This window comes from Equus quagga, chromosome 2 (genome assembly GCF_021613505.1).
Source record: "Equus quagga isolate Etosha38 chromosome 2, UCLA_HA_Equagga_1.0, whole genome shotgun sequence".
NCBI lineage: Eukaryota > Metazoa > Chordata > Mammalia > Perissodactyla > Equidae > Equus > Equus quagga.
This window is the reverse complement of record NC_060268.1, coordinates 177,017,396-177,037,007: the sequence shown is the minus strand read 5'-3', so window position 1 is coordinate 177,037,007 and position 19,612 is coordinate 177,017,396. Positions and strand designations below refer to the sequence as shown.

General features: G+C 49.5%; 1 protein-coding gene across 7 annotated transcripts in view; it reads left to right on the top strand.

Moving 5' to 3' along the window:
• CTBP2 (C-terminal binding protein 2) overlaps positions 1-19,612 on the top strand; it is a 165,715-nt gene that overhangs the window by 21,053 nt on the left and 125,050 nt on the right. The window lies entirely within an intron of this gene.

Here is a 19,612-nt window from a genome sequence, read left to right as displayed (position 1 = left end):
TCAGACACAGCAGTTCCCTCCGATCCTTGGATGGGGGAAGAATGTTGCCCAGAGGCTGGAGTTTATTACTGGAAAACTTGAATGCTGGATTTTATTTAAACATAAGGCAGAGAAGTGTTTTACATCCTGAAGGCCATCAGGCAACATATTCAGTAGAGCCATCCACAGCAATAAAAGCCACCTGTGGATCTTCTCACGCAGTCAGCCCTGGCCTAGGCCCCAGGGTGCACAGCTGTGAGCACAGGAGGGCCAAGGGTCTAGGCAGACCCAGGGCCTGCTGGACTCCTACACCTGGGACGCCTCTCCAGTGCCTTCCTTGGGCTCCACTCCTGTATCCACAGGGTAGCTTCTAGGTGGGAAGTTGCTTCCCTTGAGTGGATCCTAAAATTCCAGCGGACTTGGAGGGAAGTGAGTGGGCAGCCTGCCGTGCCTGTGGGGTGAGCAGCTTGCTACCCTATGCCCAGGCCTAGCTGGCCTAGGCTAGAAAAACATTCTTTTTTTTTTTTTAAAGATTTTATTTTTCCTTTTTCTCCCCAAAGCCCCCTGGTACATAGTTGTGTATTTTAGTTGTGGGTCCTTCTAGTTGTGTCATGTGGGATGCTGCCTCAGCATGGCTTGATGAGCAGTGCCATGTGTGCGCCCAGGATTCGAACCGGCAAAACCCTGGGCCACCTGAGCAGAGCGCGCGAACTTAACCACTCGGCCACGGCCACGGGGTGGGCCCTAGGAAAACATTCTTGAGTTGTGCAAGTTGTCAAATGACCCTTTCAAAGGGAACCAGTTAAGAAAGGTCTTTGTCTTCATTCAAGAATATTAGGAATATAATAATTTGATAGGTAAATAATAATAATAATAATCTGACTACTTTTTGTTGAGTACCAGGAATGTGCCAAGACAGGAGAAAATAAAAATGTTTTTGGGCATCCATAATAGTAACGGATGATGTGCCTGCCAAGGCTGGAGGGTCTTCAGCGCATTAGGCTCAGGCAGCTCAGTAACATGCAGAACACAGCTCTTCGGTGACAGCTGCTGCATGGGGACCTCCGTGGGCCTGGCATCAAAAGCCCTTTCCTTTGCAGGGCTGACTAACCAGAGTAAATCTATGGATGTGCGCAAGTGTGTTTGGATTTTGTGAGTCGTGCATCTCACGTCCAGGAATCAAGGTCTTGGAGTGAAGTTTCGAGTCTCTGGAAGCTGACGGGCATTTCAAGAGGCTCGTCCTTTCTGAAAACAGACATTTTTGTTTACATTTGGGTAGTGGTTTGCTGGTCTAATTTTTTTTTTTTTAACCTTTTGGCTTGGAGAAATTTTTCTTTTGGTTATGGTAATTATTCTTTCCCTATGTGTAAATTGATTACAGCACCTCTTTCAAGGCTTGCACATTTGATTATCCTCAAGCCTCCTTCTGCCTCTTATTTAAACGTATTTTTAGCACAGTCCTTGAAACCTCACTGTGAGACTGTCCATCTTCTGCTGTTTCTGAACTGCCGAAGGTAATTTTAATCAACCCCGTCCAATGGTTGCCTTGCAAGTCATCTTAGCGTGGTAGGAACGGGGCCTGCTGGACAAGGCCTTGGTTTGCTCCGGACGTCTTGAAGTACCAAACTTTCCTTGACTCGGTCAGCATGGGGATGAGCAAACTTGACCAGCAGCCGCCTGGGCCCGGAAGCTCCGACAACACTGGGATTGTAAGGGCACCAGGCGAACAGAGGCAAACAGAGGGCCTGTCGTTGACACCAGCCTAGCCCAGGTGAGAACCTGTCACCAACCTGGGAAGGGCTTTGCTGATGGTTTGCCTCAGATCCAATCAATGCTGCGTCCGGCTCTATTTCTGCAGCCGATTGCCAGCCTTGGTTTTCTAGATGGTTCTGGGGGGTGCAGGGCGTTCCTTCGTCCTGTCCCCTGGGGCCTTCTCTGCAGCGGATTCTTCTCCTAAGTCAACAGCCCCCAGGACTCCCGGATGTTTTCTGAGCCTTACCTTGATAAGAATGAAAACGTTTTGGTGCTTGATTTGATTTGTTTGCTAGAAGATTAGTACAAAAGCAGGAAGGAAAAAGAATGTGTGGTGGAGGTGATTGCTAGAGACTGGCAGAAGGTTATTTACGGATTTTTGCTGACAGTCCTTGTTTAAAGGAATTCCCTGTGAGATTTATGAAGCCTTTCCAATTTATTGTCTTCCCAAGTAAGGTAAGCAAATAAATAGGTTATTCTCTTTTATTATAAACCTAGCCCATGTAAGATTAAAAATAAGAGGAAATGGGGCTCCATTTTTCCAGCCCACTGTGTTTCTGGAATTTGGAAAGCGTCTTGGAAAGGCTTTTTGTTTTGTTTTTGGCTCAAGCACATTGTGCATTTGAAAGATAAAGTCTGCCCCTTGATATCGTGGGTGCTGCTCACCATCCTTGAAGAGAAGCTGCTGCAGCCTGGTGGAGCAGGAGATGGCGGGGACAGAGGTGCTGGCTGTTGAGGACCAGCCCACCAGTCAGCAGAGACTCACAGGCCCCCAGGGAGACCAGGCTGAGGGGGTCCCAAGACCCTGCTGTGGGCTTGGTCACAGCTGCTGCACCCCGAAGGTGCACCATCTCCGAAGGCCCGTGTCATAGCCCTTTGTAAGAAAATCCAGTCTAATCAAACTGAACTTTTCCTCCAAGACCCTTCTTCGTATCATCTTGATTTCCCAGTCCCTTTTTCTTTCTAAACTCGTTGTCTGGAATAATTGGTGCTTTTGGGTATTTTGCTGAATTGCGATTTTGGTGACATTGGTACTTGAAGACCCAGTTGGGAAGTTTGGGTTTTTAGGTAAAGAATAAGCAGGAACATGAGACCTTGTAAAAAGTAAACGTCTTGTTTCCTGGTGGTGATGGGTGACCCGCCCCCTGCTGACTGCCGCTCCCCCTCTCTTCTCCTGCCCAGAGCCCATTTGAAATCGCTCCCGGCTCTTTCAAGGCCATGGCGGCACCACCCGAGAGACATCCTGTTACCATTTTGGGAGAATGTGTTTTATGTCCCTGTCCCTAGATGTCCCTGGCCTAGTGAAGCTATTTTGGGGGGGTTAATAGTTAGCGTTGTGGATGGTGTCCTGTAACAGACTGTGGGGTCCGAGTTCGTCAGCCCCTGGCATGTGGTCGGTGCACGCTGGGTTCAGTGCGTCAGTTCTTCGCGGGGGGTTGTTTCAGGAGTAAACTATGGACTTAAGTAGGGGGGCTTGGAAGGTGCTGAGGACATAACTCCTGCGAGAATGGGCTCCGTGGGGTTTGTTTTCCTTCTTGCCCACTTCCTCCACAGTTCCTCCTCCCCCTCTGATGGGCACCCCAAGGGAGTGGACTTCTCATCCCTGGGGTGGTGGCCTGAACAAGGCTGACCTGGTCCTGCCTGCCAGGAGCAGACCACACAACCAGGCACAGGGAGGGGCATGGTCCCAGCCCTGGGAACCAGCGTCCCGTCCTTACACTGAGGTCTGGATGCTCTCTTGAAGGATGTGACCTTTGAGCTGCAGGGGGAGGGGCGCCTGGGCTCCCTCCAGCTTGTCCTCCCTGGAGGGTGCTCCACCCAGATCCCTCCAGCCCCATCCTCCTCATCCCTGCCTGGACCTGAGATCACCTCGGGGAGCTTTGAAGAAAGATCTAAGCCCAGCCCCACCCTCAGAGGTTCTGAGTCAATGGTCTTGGGTGGGACCTGCCTTAGGTAGTTTTAAAAGCTCCCAGATGATTCTAATGGCCAACCAGGTGGAGAACCACTGCCCAACCCTGCAGCCTTCAGCTGAGGCTACTTCCCCTTTTCTCCTCATGGACCAGAAGGCACAGGCCCAGAGAACCAGGCAAGTCCTCGCTTCTGTGCCCCAGACTCTGGGGGCAGAGGCAGAGAGGGCTCCTGGGAGGCCCAGCCCCTCAAACCCGCACCTCACGGGACAGGCACCCTCTCTTCACACTCAGGAGTGTCCCAGGCAGGAGACGGTGTGGCTGGCTTCCTATCCACAGGTGAGGGTCTTTGGGGCTGTGTCCTTTCCTCTGTGAGGCTGTCCCGGAGCGGAAGTGGAATCCGTCTTGCAGGACACTTGCCTGTGAGCACGTGAAACAGACGGGCCGATGGGAGGTGGAGACTGGGGAGAGCTGGGTGCTGGGGTCCCGTCCACCTCGGGCCCATAAGTAAGGAAAGCTGGCATCCCCCACCCCTTGAGAAGGAACTCTTGGAGCGACAGAATATTCCTGCCTCGGTCAGTGTGCTGCTGGAAGGAGAGCAGCTGTTGCCTAGGAAACCAAGCTGGAGGGTCTGACTTAGGCCTGTGGACCTCTTGGGGCTCCATGCCTGGGGCGGGGTGTGAGCCCCAGAAATGGCCCAAGTCAAGGGGGATGGGTCATACGTGCATTTTTGTAGGAAAAGAATCCGGTGTGTCTCGTAGGAGTCTGGAACCTAACATTGTTCAGAGCCCCTGCCTGGGATTCCTGGGCCTACACCAGTGGGTGGCGGATGTGTTCTGTGGATTCACCGGGACAGGACGAGGAGAGGGAGCCAGGGGTGCTAGGGGTGTGGGGTGGGCACTGGAGGGGGAATAAAGGAAACCCTGGAGGAGTTTCCAGGAATTGTCTTGCTCGCGTGTCATTGGGCTTCTGGGCTTTGATGGAAGGCTGTGGGGGGAGTGGGGATGAGGGGTATGGTGCCCCCAGGTAGGAGGAAGTGAACACATGCCATCCTTGTGATACTAGCACCAAGAAAAGTCTGTCCTCGAGCTGGACCAAGTGGGTGGGCGGGCCCCATGGCCCTCTGAGTGGGATGGTATCTAGCTGCTGCTGCTTAATTATGAGTGGGGAAGGGTTTGAGATTAAAAAGCACAAATAAGATGCTACGCGACTGGCTGTTGGGACGAACCCGTTGTGGGGTCACGTAGCGCGGGCAGGGGGAGCTGGCCAGCGGGCTGGCCTGAGAGGCCTCAGCTGGTGGTGGGGGAGGGGTGTGGCTGACCTGGATTCCAGGCTGGGGAGGGCAATGAGGGAGATCCTGGAGGTTCAGACGGGCGGAAGCCCACTCCTCTGGTCCTGTTGGCTGATTCCCTTCTTGAGCACCTGCAGAGGTGGCACCTGGGGGTGGGGGGGCTTCGCCTTCATTCCTCGCTTGGGTTCTCCTTGCTCTGTGGAGCCAGGCATCTGGGGCTCAGTTTTCCAGCCAAGTCCTTTGCGATCTTTCCTCTCCATCGGGAGCCCGGCTGGTGCTCCCTCATCGAGGAGTCTCCAGCAGGTGATAGGACCAGCAGGACCGTGGGGCTGGGCAGATTCTCTAGTCCCTGCCCGGGGTTGTCTGGATTGGCTTGAGCTCAGAGCTAGAACTGTGTTGTGACTGACGCCCCCTCTGCCCACCTGGGTGGCAGGAAGCAGAGTCCTGAATTCCCCACAGGGATCCCTCTGAAGCTTAGTCCCATGCCAAATTCCTCCTGCCCCATTGACCTCTGCTGAGGAGGTCACAGGTGGCGTTCCACTGGGTGCACTGGAATTGGACTTGCTTTGAATCTCTGCTTTTCCTGCTGTGGACTCTGGCATGAGGCTCTCCCGCCCATGAGTTGGGAGTACAGTAGTAACAATTACTTGATGGAGAGGCTGTTGGAGTGAAAATAAGTGATAGGAATATAGAAAATGGGCCATGGGTTTAAGAGTTCTGCCTGTGCCAGTTTGGTCACTGGGGGCCGCCTTAGTCTTTGTACGCATAGCAAGTGGACAGTAACTGGTGCTTTTCAGTACATGGCTTTTGAATGCTTGCGTTTGTTCCTTCTGACCATATGCTTTTAAAATCTGATCTGTAGTCTTTTGTTTCTTGCTTAACATTATACCACTGGAGTCTTAAATGCCTTTATGTACCTTTCTTTTTGGAACCAAACTTCATTGTCCCTGCAAAAACAAGCTCCTCCAATCTTGGCGCCTCGGCCAGCAAGTGTCCACCCAGACACTCAGAATTCCATCAGTCATGTGTCAGTTCCCACGTGTTAGGCTCAGGGAGGCACTTCCTCGTCCCCATGAGCCTGCAGTCTGGAGAGATGGGAACACTTGTGTTTTAAGGAAGTTATTAGGCTTTGGGATTCTTTCTAAAAACAACTCTGAATTTGTTAATTTTGGTTTATTATTTCCAAGACAAGAACGTCGTTTCGAAAGGCCAGGCCAGTCTTTTTTATAGTGAAATGTGTTCTAATTACAGCCTCCAAACAGCATGTGTTTTCAAATGGAGAAAACGAAGGGCTCGGATGAATGACTTCTCAGACCCCCTCGGAAGAGATGGCCCTGCCTGCTTTCCTGCAGGGTGTCAGCGTGTCTTGCTGTCTCCTGGTCATTGTACACTTGAGTTTATCAAAGTGCGAGTAAACGCACAGCAGAGATTTAACTTGGGTACCACTTTCAGGGTGATAACAGGACTGAAACATCAAGGATGGGGGGCAGGTGAGCAGGGAGGAGGAGGAGGCTGGGCCCACCTTAACTTGTATCCTACCATCCCCAGATACAAGTGTCCAGGTACTGCCCAGCAACCTGCGCTTGATGCTGAGGGTCATACTGAGATGGAGAAAGAGACAGGAGCCTGCCTTGGGCAGGAATTTGACCAGAAATCTTTGTCATCTTTTGTGGATGCTGACCCATCTGCTGTACACTTATATTTGCACACACCGAGACACCTGGTATTAGATTGTGCCTGGCAGTTTGAGCAGGATCCAGGGGTCCAGAGGTCCTTTCCTTGCTGCTGCTCTCACAGCCCAAGAAGGTTTGTGTGGGAAGCAAGCCAGGGCCAAGTTCAGATCCACTGGCCATAAGCGGACACTTTGAACTGAGTCATCCGTTTGAATTTTTCTCTTCTTGTGGTATCTGTCACATGCTGAAAAGAGTTCGTTTTCTGGGGCTGTCATTCAAAGCATCATTTTGCACCATACCATTAAAATTTTCAGAGTTTTTGCTGATTTGTGTTTATTGAAACTAAATTCATTAGGATGATGTGAAAACAGCGCTCAACTGTTTACCAAATCGGATTCTTGTTTTTGATATTTCAGTACTTCATCTGTTCTCACTTGAATGTCGTGGAATTTGTTGGTAAAGTGTTATGCAGATGAAAACCCATATTTTAGTGGAGTTTTTTTTTTAATTCAAATGAGTTTATAAGACTATTATATCCAAGGTGCTTGATTTGCCTTTGAAGCAGAATCTGTATGGATGTGAGGATACTGGAGCGTGGTTGGTCTTTGAGAGTTTTCAGACGGGCTGGAATGTTGACCCAGATCCTGGTGCCGAGTCAAACTGGTTGGAAACCTCTCCCCTGCCCCCCCGCCCCGGCTTCCCCAAGTCTCCCCTCACCAGCTGAGTGAAGCAGCCCTGGGCTGGGGCTCCCTTTGTGTGAAATGGCCATTCCTGTGTTTCTTACCAGGTCCTTGGAAGACTTCAACAAAAGCACCATTCTTTCTTGGGTTTTCAACATTTTAACATCTCTGGGATTAAGCTGTGTTATAAAATTGATTGCATGCCATAGTTTAATTGACAATATTTTTTTCTTTCTTTCTTAGTGGTTTATAAGATCATGCTGGGTCGAAGATTTGATGGTATCTTAGACTTGCTGGACATGAAAGCATTTTGCACACTTTTAAGTTTTAGAATTGGGCATTTTCCAATAGAGGGACAGTTGCTCAACTTTTTAAGTTAATCAGTGAAAGCCCAGTTGTGACCACACTTGTACTTTAATGCCACAGCTGTGTGGCAACAAGAGAATTTAACAGATGCTTTTCTAGAGTTGTTGGCATCTCTTTTCAGATTTGGTTCAGTGGTCAGATAGCCTTGGATTCTGGTGTTGAGAGACCCAGTGGCCTTTACTGGTTCCAAAATAATAAACCTGTCCTGAGACTGAGTCGGAAAGTGAGTGTGGCGGAGACAACCAGATGTCCACCAGAGGTCTGTGCTTCCCTTCACAGGTGGGACTTAGTGCTGGAGAGGCTGCCCAGCCACCACCCAGGCATCTACCGCGGGCCTCAGGAGAGTCCTTGCTGCTGGAGCACTGGTGGGAATAGTGTCACTTCCTGAGAGACATAGTTAGACAGGGGGGCTTTACCCAGTTTCTTTCCTGGATTGTCAACTGAGTGAGGAAAGTCCAGCAGAGGATGCCTAGGATCCTGGGTCCCTGACTCGCCCTGTGAAGAGTTGCCCACCCATCAGGAACACTGACCTGTTTCTGTTAAAGAAATAAGCTTCTGTTGTGTTGAGCTGATATTCAATTTAGAGTTTGTTAAAGCAGATAGCATTAACGTAACGAGTATAGTTAGTGTGAATAGTTGATTACCTTGATAGTCAATCTAACCCCCCCCCCCCCCGACCCCGCCATGAGAAGGCGGCCCCTTCTCCCCAGCCCCAGCCTCATGGCTTTCCCTTTTCTATCCATTTATGTACTAAGTCCTGGAGATTCTGTCTCCCTCCTCTCTCTTGTTTGGGGGCTTTGCTCCTGCCAGGCTGTGAGCTCCCTGAGGGCGGGCATCCCTGAAAGGCTTCCCTGCCTCACACCTGCCAAGTGACATCCACCTGAAGGCTATGGGTGCAGCCAGGTGGCCCTGAACGTCTGATTGTCAGTCTTTGGAGAAGCTCAGAAGCAAGCCTTGGGTCTTAGAATTGTAGCAGGGCCCTGGCATGGTGTGGCAGCTCTGAAAAGGTGCCTCTCTGATCTTCTGCTTCTAGGAATGTAGTTGACTGGTGGCCCCACCTACCACATGCTAATTTGGAGTCCAGCACCGCATTCACAGAATCTGCACTCCCACGGGCTGCTCCCAGCCAGGGCCTGAGCGTGCCAGGGCCTGGGGGTTGGGGGGCAGGCTGTTCCTGTGAGACTCAGGACTCCTTTGCCCAGGGATCCCCTCTGGCCTTGAACTGCACAGCAGGCGAGGATTTTTCCCACCTGGCCTCCTTCCTTCCCTGTCTCCTCGACAAGAGTCAGACCCGCATCTCCCTCGGCTCCCTTTTCATGTTGCCCAAGAAGTCTCTTGCACGGCTCATCTTGTCTTGTGTCTGTTTTTGGAGGACCTGAACTACTAATACGCGTTGAGTTTAAAATAACGTTGGTCAGAGGGACGGTGCCCAGGAATCCTCCAGATTGGGCACAGTCTCTGTTTTCTCTCCCAGGTTGTAGTTTGCCTGCTCCTAAAATGTGAGGGTTGTGCTCACTGATTCCTAGGACCTGCCCTGCTCAGAGAGATGTAGGATTCTGTCAGGGCTTCTGGATGGTTCTGCTAGTTTTGCCTTACAGCACAGTGTGTCTTAAAGGTGCTTACTGTAGCTTCCCTGCAATCTGGGTGCAGAAGCATCAGTAATGAAAATAGAGCGGGTGCATGTTGACCTTTTGGAGTGTCCGCACCCTGTATTTTAACTGGGCAGTTGCATGTATTTTCTATACTTAATACTTTAAAAGCCTCTTGGGTGATATGAGAGGCTGGTCAGGGTAGCCCACATGTGACCTGTGCTGGGAACGCAACTTTAGACCGAGAAGTCCGACTTTTATAGGACACAGCATTTAACGACGGCCACGTTCCAGTCTCATGGCATTTAGTGGTGTTCCAAATGGGCCCGTGGAAATGGTTTTGCTCTTTGGGAGCTGTTTGCGGCCGAAAGGCTGCCCTGCCCCTGCAGAGGCTTCGGGGCGGGGCGGGGCGGCAGGGGGTCGGTTGTTCAGAAACCCTGCGGTCTGCTCTTGGGGTTCTTTTCTCCTGTCTCAAAGCCCTGGTACCTGCATGATGGAGAAGTGCCTACCGTGGGGTCTACTCCGACCGAGGCCCTTTTCCTGTGCGGGGACCTCCTGTTTCAGCAGCCTGAATTAATGCCAACAGTCCCAGGTGTGTCCTGGGGCCTCCTTGAATTCATAAACCTGTTCGTGGGGAGACGGGCGTTACTTGGATGCACGAGGTTCCCACACGTTGATTTGGAGTGGTGGTTTTCCCTGGGCCTCCGGCATTTCACCTCTTGGTAGAGAAATGGCCCCTGCCTCCCAGGGGTTTCTGTGGTCCTCATTCCAGAGACAGGACCTCTGTGGATTGATTAAAAGTTTCCCCAAGTGGACGTGATTCTACAGTGAACTGACATACACCCCCCAGGCCCCCGCCTCCCCCAGGTCTGCCTGTGCTTGTTTGTGGTTCCTTTTGTTTTGTTTTCCTTTGAGGTAAAACTTAGGGGAGGTGGTCAGGGGTGTGGGAGTGGGGGCAGGAGGTAAAATGAAATGCACAGATCCTAAGTCTGCCAATCGATTTGTTTTGGCAAACACATGCACCTGTGGACCCCAAGGCCCTATCAAGATATAGAACATACTGTCACTCCAGAAAGTTCCCTCATGGCTGTTTCCAGGCAGTCCCGGCTCTAATCTCCCCAATCTCAGGCAACCACTCCCCCCCCCCCCAACATGGTTTATTTTTCCTGTTCCAAAACTTAATATAATACTATATAATATACATATATACATGTTATACATACATGCATATTATACTATATATACCTTTTTGCAAAAGCTTTTTTTATTCCACGTAATGTTTTTGAGATTTTTGATTGCTGTAGCCTGGCTCGATTGCTTGTTCCTTATTACTTGCTGCCTAGTATTCCACTGCAGGAACCTACCTTGCTGTTTACCCATCCACCCATTGGTGGACACTTGGGTTGTTTCCAGCTCTTGGCTATTCTGAATAAAGCTGCTGTGGACTATTCTTGTACATGTCTTTTTATGGACATATGTTTTCATTTCTCTTAGGTAAACTCCTGGAAATGGAATCGCTGGGTCATAAACTAGGTGTGTGTTTAGTTTTATAAAGCAGTTATAAAGTTTTACACTGCTACCAATCGTGTATGGAAGGTGGAGTTACTTTTTAAACCATTTACTAGACTGTTGACTTGAGGGTGGTGCCATGAGGTGGGGGGCCCGCTCTCCTCTCCCTTGGTCCCTCCACCAGCAAGACAGATGCAGAGTCTGCACCATTTGCTCTGCTGCAAGTGGGCTGTGGAGTTCACCGCTCTGGAAAGAGTAACCAGGCCCTCTTTATTTAGAGGGGGCCTGCTTCTCTTGGCATTCCCTGGGTATTCAGAACGCTCGTTGATTTTTCCAGCTACGTCTCTCCCCAAATACTGTGCTCTCCAGGGAAGCCTGAGGGTCAGGCCCCTTGGTTCCTGCTTCTTCCTAACATCTGTGCCCACCTTTTTGCATCCATGACTGACAGGTTGGTTTTTGGAGTCTGCTGATAATCATGTAGCAGCACATTGTTTCTGGTTTGTTTCAGCGTGAGGATGCTGTCTGAGCGGCTGATCTAGACAGCTCCCTGCAGATCAGCCACCCTGTGAGCTGAGCCCTCCAAGAGCCTGGCGCCCTGGGTATGCTGGCCCCGCTGGCCTTGGAGGCCTCTGCCAGCTTCTTGAGCTCTCTCTAGGGCCAGTGCTTTCGGAGACTTGGTTTATAGGGCTACTAATGTGTCCTCTTGAGTGGATTCCATTTTATTTATTTATATCCTGCCTCTTTCAAGCAAGTACTTTGAGGACTCAAAAACATAGGATGCTGGGCCAGCTCAGGTGGCCTAGTGGTTAAGTTCAGCGCCCTCTGCTTTGGCGGCCTGGGTTCGGTTCCCAGGTGTGGACCTACATGGCTCTGTTAGTGGCCCACATACTAAAAAATAGAGGAAGATTGGCATGGATGTTAGCTCAGGGTGAATCTTCCTCAGCAAAAAAAAAAAAAGGATGCTAGAAGAGGGGATGAGATTGAGGAAGGGCCAGAGCTGATAAAAAATGCAAACACAGCAACTGCAAATTTCAGGGTAGTTGGCTATTGTGAACAGCTCTCTCTCTTTCTGTTTAGAGAGACAGCATGTGTCCTTCAGCTGGTCATAAAGAGAATGCTTCATTACCGGGAGCTGTGTACAGGTATATACATCTCATTTTATTGCGCGTCACAGATAGTGCGTTTTTTTTTTTCCTCCCCAAATCCCCCCAGTACATAGTTGTATATTCTAGTTGTGGGTCCTTCTAGCTGTGGCATGTGGGATGCCGCCTCAACATGACCTAACGAGTGGTGCCATATCTGCGTCCAGGATCCGAACCCTGGGCCGCTGAAGCGGAGTGCGTGAACTTAACCACTCGGCCATGGGGCTGGCCTCTAGGCCAATTGATATTGATCAGTTGAACTGGAGTGGGTCATTCTCTCTTCCAAAAAAGTATTTACTTCAGTGGGGCTTTTGATAGGTGTTTTAGAGACGATGGTTGGAATTTTACTTCGTGCCCAGGAATTGATGTGCAGGGGCAGTGTCGGGATGACTTGCTGGCCTCTCACACCTGGAGGTGGACAAGAGTTGGGGCAGGTCTGGGTGGTTCCAGTAACCCAAACTGGAAGATAGGGCTGGGTGTGGGTTTGTTTTGGTTAGAGACAGGGACTCCAAGGGGTAAGGCGATGATGACCGTGCTTGTGGGTGAGCTGAGTTTCAGGGGTAGGTGGGACCTGCAGTTGGCGAGCAAATGTCTGGAAGGCAGGTGATGAGGTGCGTCCGGGGCTCCTTAGCGGGACTGGCAGAAGGAACTGATCTGGGAGCGTGTGAATGGGAGTTTAAGCAGAGTTCCAGCTCTCCTTCCGTGTCTGCGTCTCTAGCACAGGATGTTCTGTTCTTGTTGCTTGTTGGAACTCCCTGAAGACAAGGTTCTGTTGTGTTTATCTGCAGGTCTGCCTCTCTTCATAGTACCTGCCTCTCTTGTTGGAGTATCAAAATGGTGAGAGTGGTATGTGTGAGGTTCAGCTGGGAAGATGAGTGGCAGCTGAGAAAGGGCTGCTTGCTTTGACCATCAAGAGTCCACACCAGGGTTTTGGATGTATATATAAATATGCACATGTGGAATCACACACCATGTGACAATGCTTCGGTCGATGTGGAGCACATATACAATGGTGGTCCCATATGATTAGTACCATGTAGCCTAGGGAAGTACTGTAGGGGAGGAAGAACTTTTTCTCTACCCTTGGTTCTTCCGGCTGGTCTTAAGAATTAAGTTGCATGAGACATTAACAGGAGAAAAACAAAAAGTTTAATAACACGTATGCATAAGAGAAACCCAGGAAAACTGAGTAACTTGCCAAAATGGCTGAAGCCCTCACCTTAAATACCATCCTCAGCTAAAGACAAAAGAAGATATTGCAGGTGAGGAAAGTCAGGGACTTCAAAGTGAAGGAAGGCAATTCACAGGTAGGTAGAAAGGAGCAAACTTTGAAAAACAAGTGTTTGGCCGCACAGAAACAGAAGAACACAGAGGGAGCCCAACAAACAGGCTTTTGTAGGTTCCTCCCTGTCTCCCACCTAGTTCCTGTGATGCTAAGGTGATAGCTGGCTTCCTGAGAGGTCTTTTTAATCTGAATTCTCTGAGGCAGTTAAGGGAGAGGTAAGAAGAGAAACTTTCTGAGTAGTTTGTTTCTTAAAAATAATCAGCCTAAAGTAATCCTCATCTTAAAGAGATGCATTTTGGAGTGGCAAATTTTGATCCCCTTGAGTACACTCTCTGATGTTTGCACAACGATGAAATCGCCTAATGATGATTTTCTCAGAACGGATCCTCGTCGTTAAGCGATGCATGACTGTATGAAGATGTATATATATATTTGGTAGGTGATAAGAATGAAAGCTTGATAGCAAGGCTCAAAATGCAACATTGGAGCCCTGGAGAGTTGACTGGGAGGAACCTGGCTGATCACTTCTGTGGGCCAAGCTGTGGGGAGATGGGAGTATGTGTGGTGTTAACTAGGAAGGCTCCCTTCTTAGGGAGAGGCTGGGGGTGCAGGAAGCAATCAGAAGGGCCAGTGTGGTCAAGAAGGAACATGAACATCACTTTACTGATTGATGGGCCTGGGCCCACTCTGAATTTCAGTTCATCCATGCTTTCTGGCCTCATGGGTGGTGCTTACCATCCCTTCTTATCCACGCTGTAGGGGCGGAGTTTGCTGCCCAAGAAAGGGAATTTGCCTGAATCCAAAGACAAAGAGGAGTCTCCTTTATAACTCTTCCTTCTCCACCCTCTTGATTTCTTTCAAGCCCCAGTGACTGAGAATTGGCTTTGTTTGTTTCATGATTGCCTATTTTAAATGGAATTAGACCTTGCGTTCGGGAATCCTGGTGTCTTTGGGTGGCATTCCACTCCTTACTCCTGAGAAGTTGGTTTCCGAGGGGCGGAGGGACTTGCCTCAGGTCACACAGTTGGATAGGGCAGGAAAGTGTCTGCAGCTGAGGTCTCTGGACTCAGGCCTGGATCTGGGCTTTGGTTGTGAAGTGGGTCCCCTCAGCCATGGTCCTCTGCACTGCAGTCTGTCTACAAGCCTCCCCCCGGAGTTGTGGGATGTGGTCTTGGCCCCTCCCTGACCTGCCCTTCCCCTGAGTACGGCACCCCTTTCCCAGGAGGAGGCTACCTGTTGTGGTTTTGGGCTGGGTTGGGATCCATCTTCTATTTGGTCTCTTAAACCTGCCATCTTAAGGTTTGATGTTCTTAGGATCCTCCTCCAACATTGGTTGGGGGCGCTGACTTGCCCTCATTTCATCAAATTTGGGCAAGATAGCAGGAGATTGGCAGTGAAAAGCCAGTCCCCCCGACCCAGTCTTAGATTAGACTCTGAGAGCTCTCTGCTCCTCTTGCTGTCATCTCCACTGGGTCCAGGATTATTCAGATGTCAGTTCCTAGTACCGAGGTTCAGCAGTTAAGGAGTATTTGCATCCCCTTTGGACACTTGGTATGTAACATGCTTGTTACCCACACATAACTGACTTAAGTCGTTCCATCCATTTTCTTTCCGATTGCTTACTATTTGCCAGGTGCTGGGGAGGCAGGTGTGAACCAGGCTTCACTTCGCTTAGTTCCAGTGGAGTTGCTGCTCACATTTGCTTTTTACAAAAATGACACTTAGTACTTTCTTATTAAAATAATGGAGGCATGGACCATCCTGTTCTCTTCATAGTTCGCCAAACAGTTGATGTTGACAAGGTTTGCATTCCTTAAGTTGAGAAGAGGAGGAGGGCTAGAGTATGAGGCTTATCTGTATCTCTACGCCTTTCAGGAGAAAGATACATCTGTGCTCTGTGTTTAAATATAGCTCGGTGTTTGCTACTGAGTTGGAGAATAAGCAATTGAATATGTAGGTCATTGACTTAGGAGAATGAGTTCGGAGTTTGCTTTGCATCTGATTAATAGTGTCTTACAATTGGGCCGTTGATGCTATGCCAAAATTGGGTTACGCAGAGTTCAGCAAGATAGCTGGGAGGGAAACTGTGGGAATCATAAGAGGATACCTTTGCCCCCTTAAGGCATTGGGGGTGTGACTTGGTGTCGGGCCCTGTGGGTCACGGCCAGCTGCAGTGGCACCAACCACTCTGGAGTTAGATGGGGAGAGAGCGGCTGGGTGCTTGCTCCTGAGCAGATCCATCAGGAGCAAGGGGAGAGGGCCATTCTTAATCAGGATAAATGCCAGCGGTGTATTTTAATACAGGCTTGGTTCAGAACGCACTGTTTGGAATTGCATATTTAAAAGGAAGCTGCCATCCCCTTTCGAAGGTATGTGACATTTAAAAGATCTGTGGCAGGAAATAGGCTTGACAGCTTCAAATTATATTTGAAAGAGTTTTTCTTTTAAGAAAGAAAATGATTACTTCTATTTTAAATGTCATCGCAAAGACATAAACATGTTTAATCAAATTATATATTTAATTTATATGGGCTGTAATTTTTATTCCTGTGGAAGAGTCGCTGGTTAATTCTTTGGCGGCTTGGAAGCTGGGCAGTGTTGGTGATTTGAAAGCTGTTCAGCTTTTTGAGTAAATGACTATTGAAGGGTTGGTTTATAGAATCTGAAAAAATAATATTATTCTTGAAATATGTTTTCATGGGTATGCTTGTCCCTAATGGCACATTTTGGGGAGAGGGAGGTGCCTTCATTATTGTCACTGGGAGACATTGAGGATAAACTCCTGTGGAATGAATTGGAGAAAGCTAACCCTGCAGACAATGATGGCGGAAACAGCAAAGACGCTCCTGTAATTTTCTTCTTTTGGATTCTTTGAATCAGCAGGGAGTTACCAGGGAGTGTAAGCAGTGTGTGCCAGCTCTCCTTAAAAGGGAGGCCACAGGGGATCTCGAAGGACAGACACGGAACTCCACAAAGGACCTTTAGGTTGATACAGTGTGATTAAGTTTTGTCACAAAAGGCTGATGTGGAGTTCGAGGGCACCAGCAAGGTCCCCAGGCTGCTGGAAAAGCAGGAATGTCGCTGTGGGTCAGCTCGGGCAGGTGGCTCGCCTGGCCCTGGTGAACTACTAGGACACTCCAGCTCCAGAACTTTCTCTGAGCGAGCTGGGTGTTGGAAGGTGGCCAGCCCAGCATACAGCCGTGTGTCAGCCAAGGACGGTCTTGGCCTGTTCCAGCCTGCTGCCTGTGGTTTCGCTTTAGCCCGGCTCTGTCAGGGAGTCCTGGCGTCCTCGCCCGTGTGCCCACTTGCCCAGTGTAGAGCCGCCTTGGGGGCTGGTTTTGTCCCTCGTCCTCTCCAGAGCTTTTCCACCAGAGAAGGCGCCCTCTATCAGACGTGACCTGGGGAGCCCTGGGTGCCTGGCAGCAGCTGGGAGAGAGAACCCAGTCAGTTGTGCCCGTTCCCAGGAAAGAACTTACGTAGCAAGCATCTTTGCCAACTTCAGTGGAGAAGGTCAGGGTTCAGGAGCTGTGAGCTCTGGTTCCCGAGGGGCAGGATGGGCTCCTGGGCCAGAGAAACTGATCCTAGTTCAGTGCGTGAATCGTGTCAACAGGCTTGGCTCATTTTTGTAAACACCAATCCAGTGAAGAAAAGAATTGCCTTCTTTATTGGTCTACGCGAGCCAAACTAAACAAACAAACCAAAAAGACAGGGCAAACCTGCTTATTATTTTTGTAATTAAACTTATTATTTTGAAGTAATCATAGAACCACATGTAGCTGTAAGTAAAGTCATACCCTTTACCTAGTTTCCCCCATGGTCACATCTTGCAAAACAATAGTAACAGACCAGGAAATTAGTGTCGATACAATCCACAGCTATTCAGGTTCCAGAGCGTTGTATGTATTCATTTGGGTATGAATTTACTTCTGTGCAATTGTATCACGTGGATAGGTTCCAGTATGCACCACCAGAGTCAAGATACAGAACGGTTCATTGTAGCCACACCCACTTCAGGTGGCCAAGACAGTTCATGGCAGGCGCACGTGGTTGTCCACGGGGCTGGCTGGCTTCCAAGACGCAGCTCACTCAGAGAAAGTTCGAGAGTTGGCATGTCCTGCCCCCTTCCCAGTCCCTAACCCTGACAGCCGCTAATCTGTTCTCCATCTCTGTGATTTTGTCATTTAAGAACGTTATATGGATGGAATCAGAGAACATGTAGCCTTTTGGGATTGAGCTTTTCCACTCAGCACAGTTCCATTTGGGATTCATTCAAGGTGTCGCATGTGTCACTAGTTTGTCCCTTTCTACTGATGAGGAATATTCCATTCAAAGATTTTTGACCCAGTTGTAGACGGGAGCACTGGGTAAGAGGAAACCCGTCTTAGAGAAGACCACTCTTCCTCGCTTGATGTCAAGGGGAACTGGGCGTCTCTGTCCTCCGCTTAGCTGGCCCCATTTCTCGGCAAATTTCCTGGGGTGATGCTCGGAGTAGCTGGTGCCACATTGGCTTTTCTGGTTCAGGAAACCAGCGGAAAAGCCCCTTTCATCCTGTGAGTTTTGTTTATTTGTGTTGTGTGTTTCTGCAGTGGACTTTGACTGAAATATGTGGAGAAATAAAACATGATTGAATTTTGACGTTTATTAGCAGTCACGCTATGGCAGCACGTGGGGTGCGGGCCTGATGCACAAAGGAAGTAGAGGCTGTGTCGGCATGGTTTCTTTAGGAGGAAGCCCTGGGCACCTGGGTGGCTTTGGCATGCTTTCATGAGAACTGTAAAATTATGAGTCCCGAGAATCTTATTTCAAAATGAAAATTTTGAGTTGTCGTTCCTTCAGAAAGCAAATTTGCACCGTGTTTTGAACATATATACATGTGAGTTTATTTACACATTCATCATATGAGTGAGGACAGCATTTATGAATTATTACCCCCATGAACATCCATGCTAAAACGTTGTCTGTACTTTCAAAATTAATGAAATGCAACTGAATAATTAGGTATGTGTGGAAGTTATTTCAGGCTTCCCAGCGTTATTTACTTGATGCCTATGAATGAACAGATAGTATTTACATGCTCTTTTGAGGCTCTGCAGTTCTCTTTGCCTAGAGTAACACTGTTGCTGCTGGTTGCAGGCAGTGCTGCCTGATTTGGGACCTAGGAAGAACCTGGACTGAAAACCCACCTGGTGCTTGGGATGGGCTCACACAGCTGTGGGGGCTGCGGGTGTGCCTAGGTTGGTTGGGCTGTTGGCTTTTCTCTCTTTGTCCTGGATCCCTCTGGGTAAGAGGATGCAGCATTTGTGTCAGAGACCAACACAACCGGGTGGTCTGCACTCTGGTCGGATGTGAAGGGGCTGTTCTGTTGTGGGTGTCGGGCTCTTTGGGGGTTTACACCACTGTGAAGTGTTCCTGACAGCGTCGGAGTGGGGAGTGGGGAGGACTGAGTCAAGACAGATGTTACCTCTGTCTCTGATGGGCTGGGTGGTTTCCACATTCCCAGATGAGACAGTCTCTGAGGTCTCTGGCCCTGGGGTTTATTGTTAAGGATAGAACTGTTGCCCCTAAAGGAAATACATTTTGGCCCCATGACATTACCTTCAGTTAGACCTTTGGGTGCTTCCCTCCAGTGTGTTTGCAGAGCTGTTCTGTGTGCTGTTCCTGCAACATGCCCTGCCTTGTCGTAGACATCACATGTTGCAGGTGCAGCCGCTGCGCCATCTGATGGCAGTGATGTACGTCCTTTTAAACTTAAATCTCCCCTGAACCTGGAGGTTTGGGTTTGAATAAATTTAGTTTGAAATAAAACAAAACCTAATTTCTTTAGGCCTTTTTTCTGTCCAGGACTCTGAGTTTTTGAACTCACTTAGTCCTGTTAGTAAGGTGTTTGTGAAACAATAGAGCGATTTCGGTGCTTCCAGTGGGCCGTGCACCGTGTGAGCACTTTACCTGCAGTGTCACCTGTGATGCCCACAAAGGAGGTACTGATGGTCCCATCCTGGGCTCATCCGTGAGGAAGCGAAACCGGGGGTGAGGGGACTTCTCTAGGGCCGCTCGCAACCTCATTCCGGAGCTCTTAAACATTGGTTGGTTGGTTCTCTAAGATGAAAGTTGGATTCTGTCTCTGCTGGTGTTGAGCTGACCAACTAACCCAACCACCAACAGGCACAGCAGGCGGTGCCTTCTACGACACGTGAGGGGTGGGGGCAAGGACACAGTGGGCAGCGGGCTCAGCGGGGCTCTCCCGCAGTTTCACTGCCCTGCTCAGCATTCTGCATGTAGCCTAAGGCAGGTCACTCTTCTCGCGAGTAAGTTTTCAGAGATCGTGGACTTGGCCGTTTGATTCTCAAGTCATAATGCCTTTCTTTATGCTTCTCCCTGCTGTTGTGTCTGCAGTCTAATCTGTGGCCAGGAACTTGGCTGGAACCTGTGAAGTCTGCCT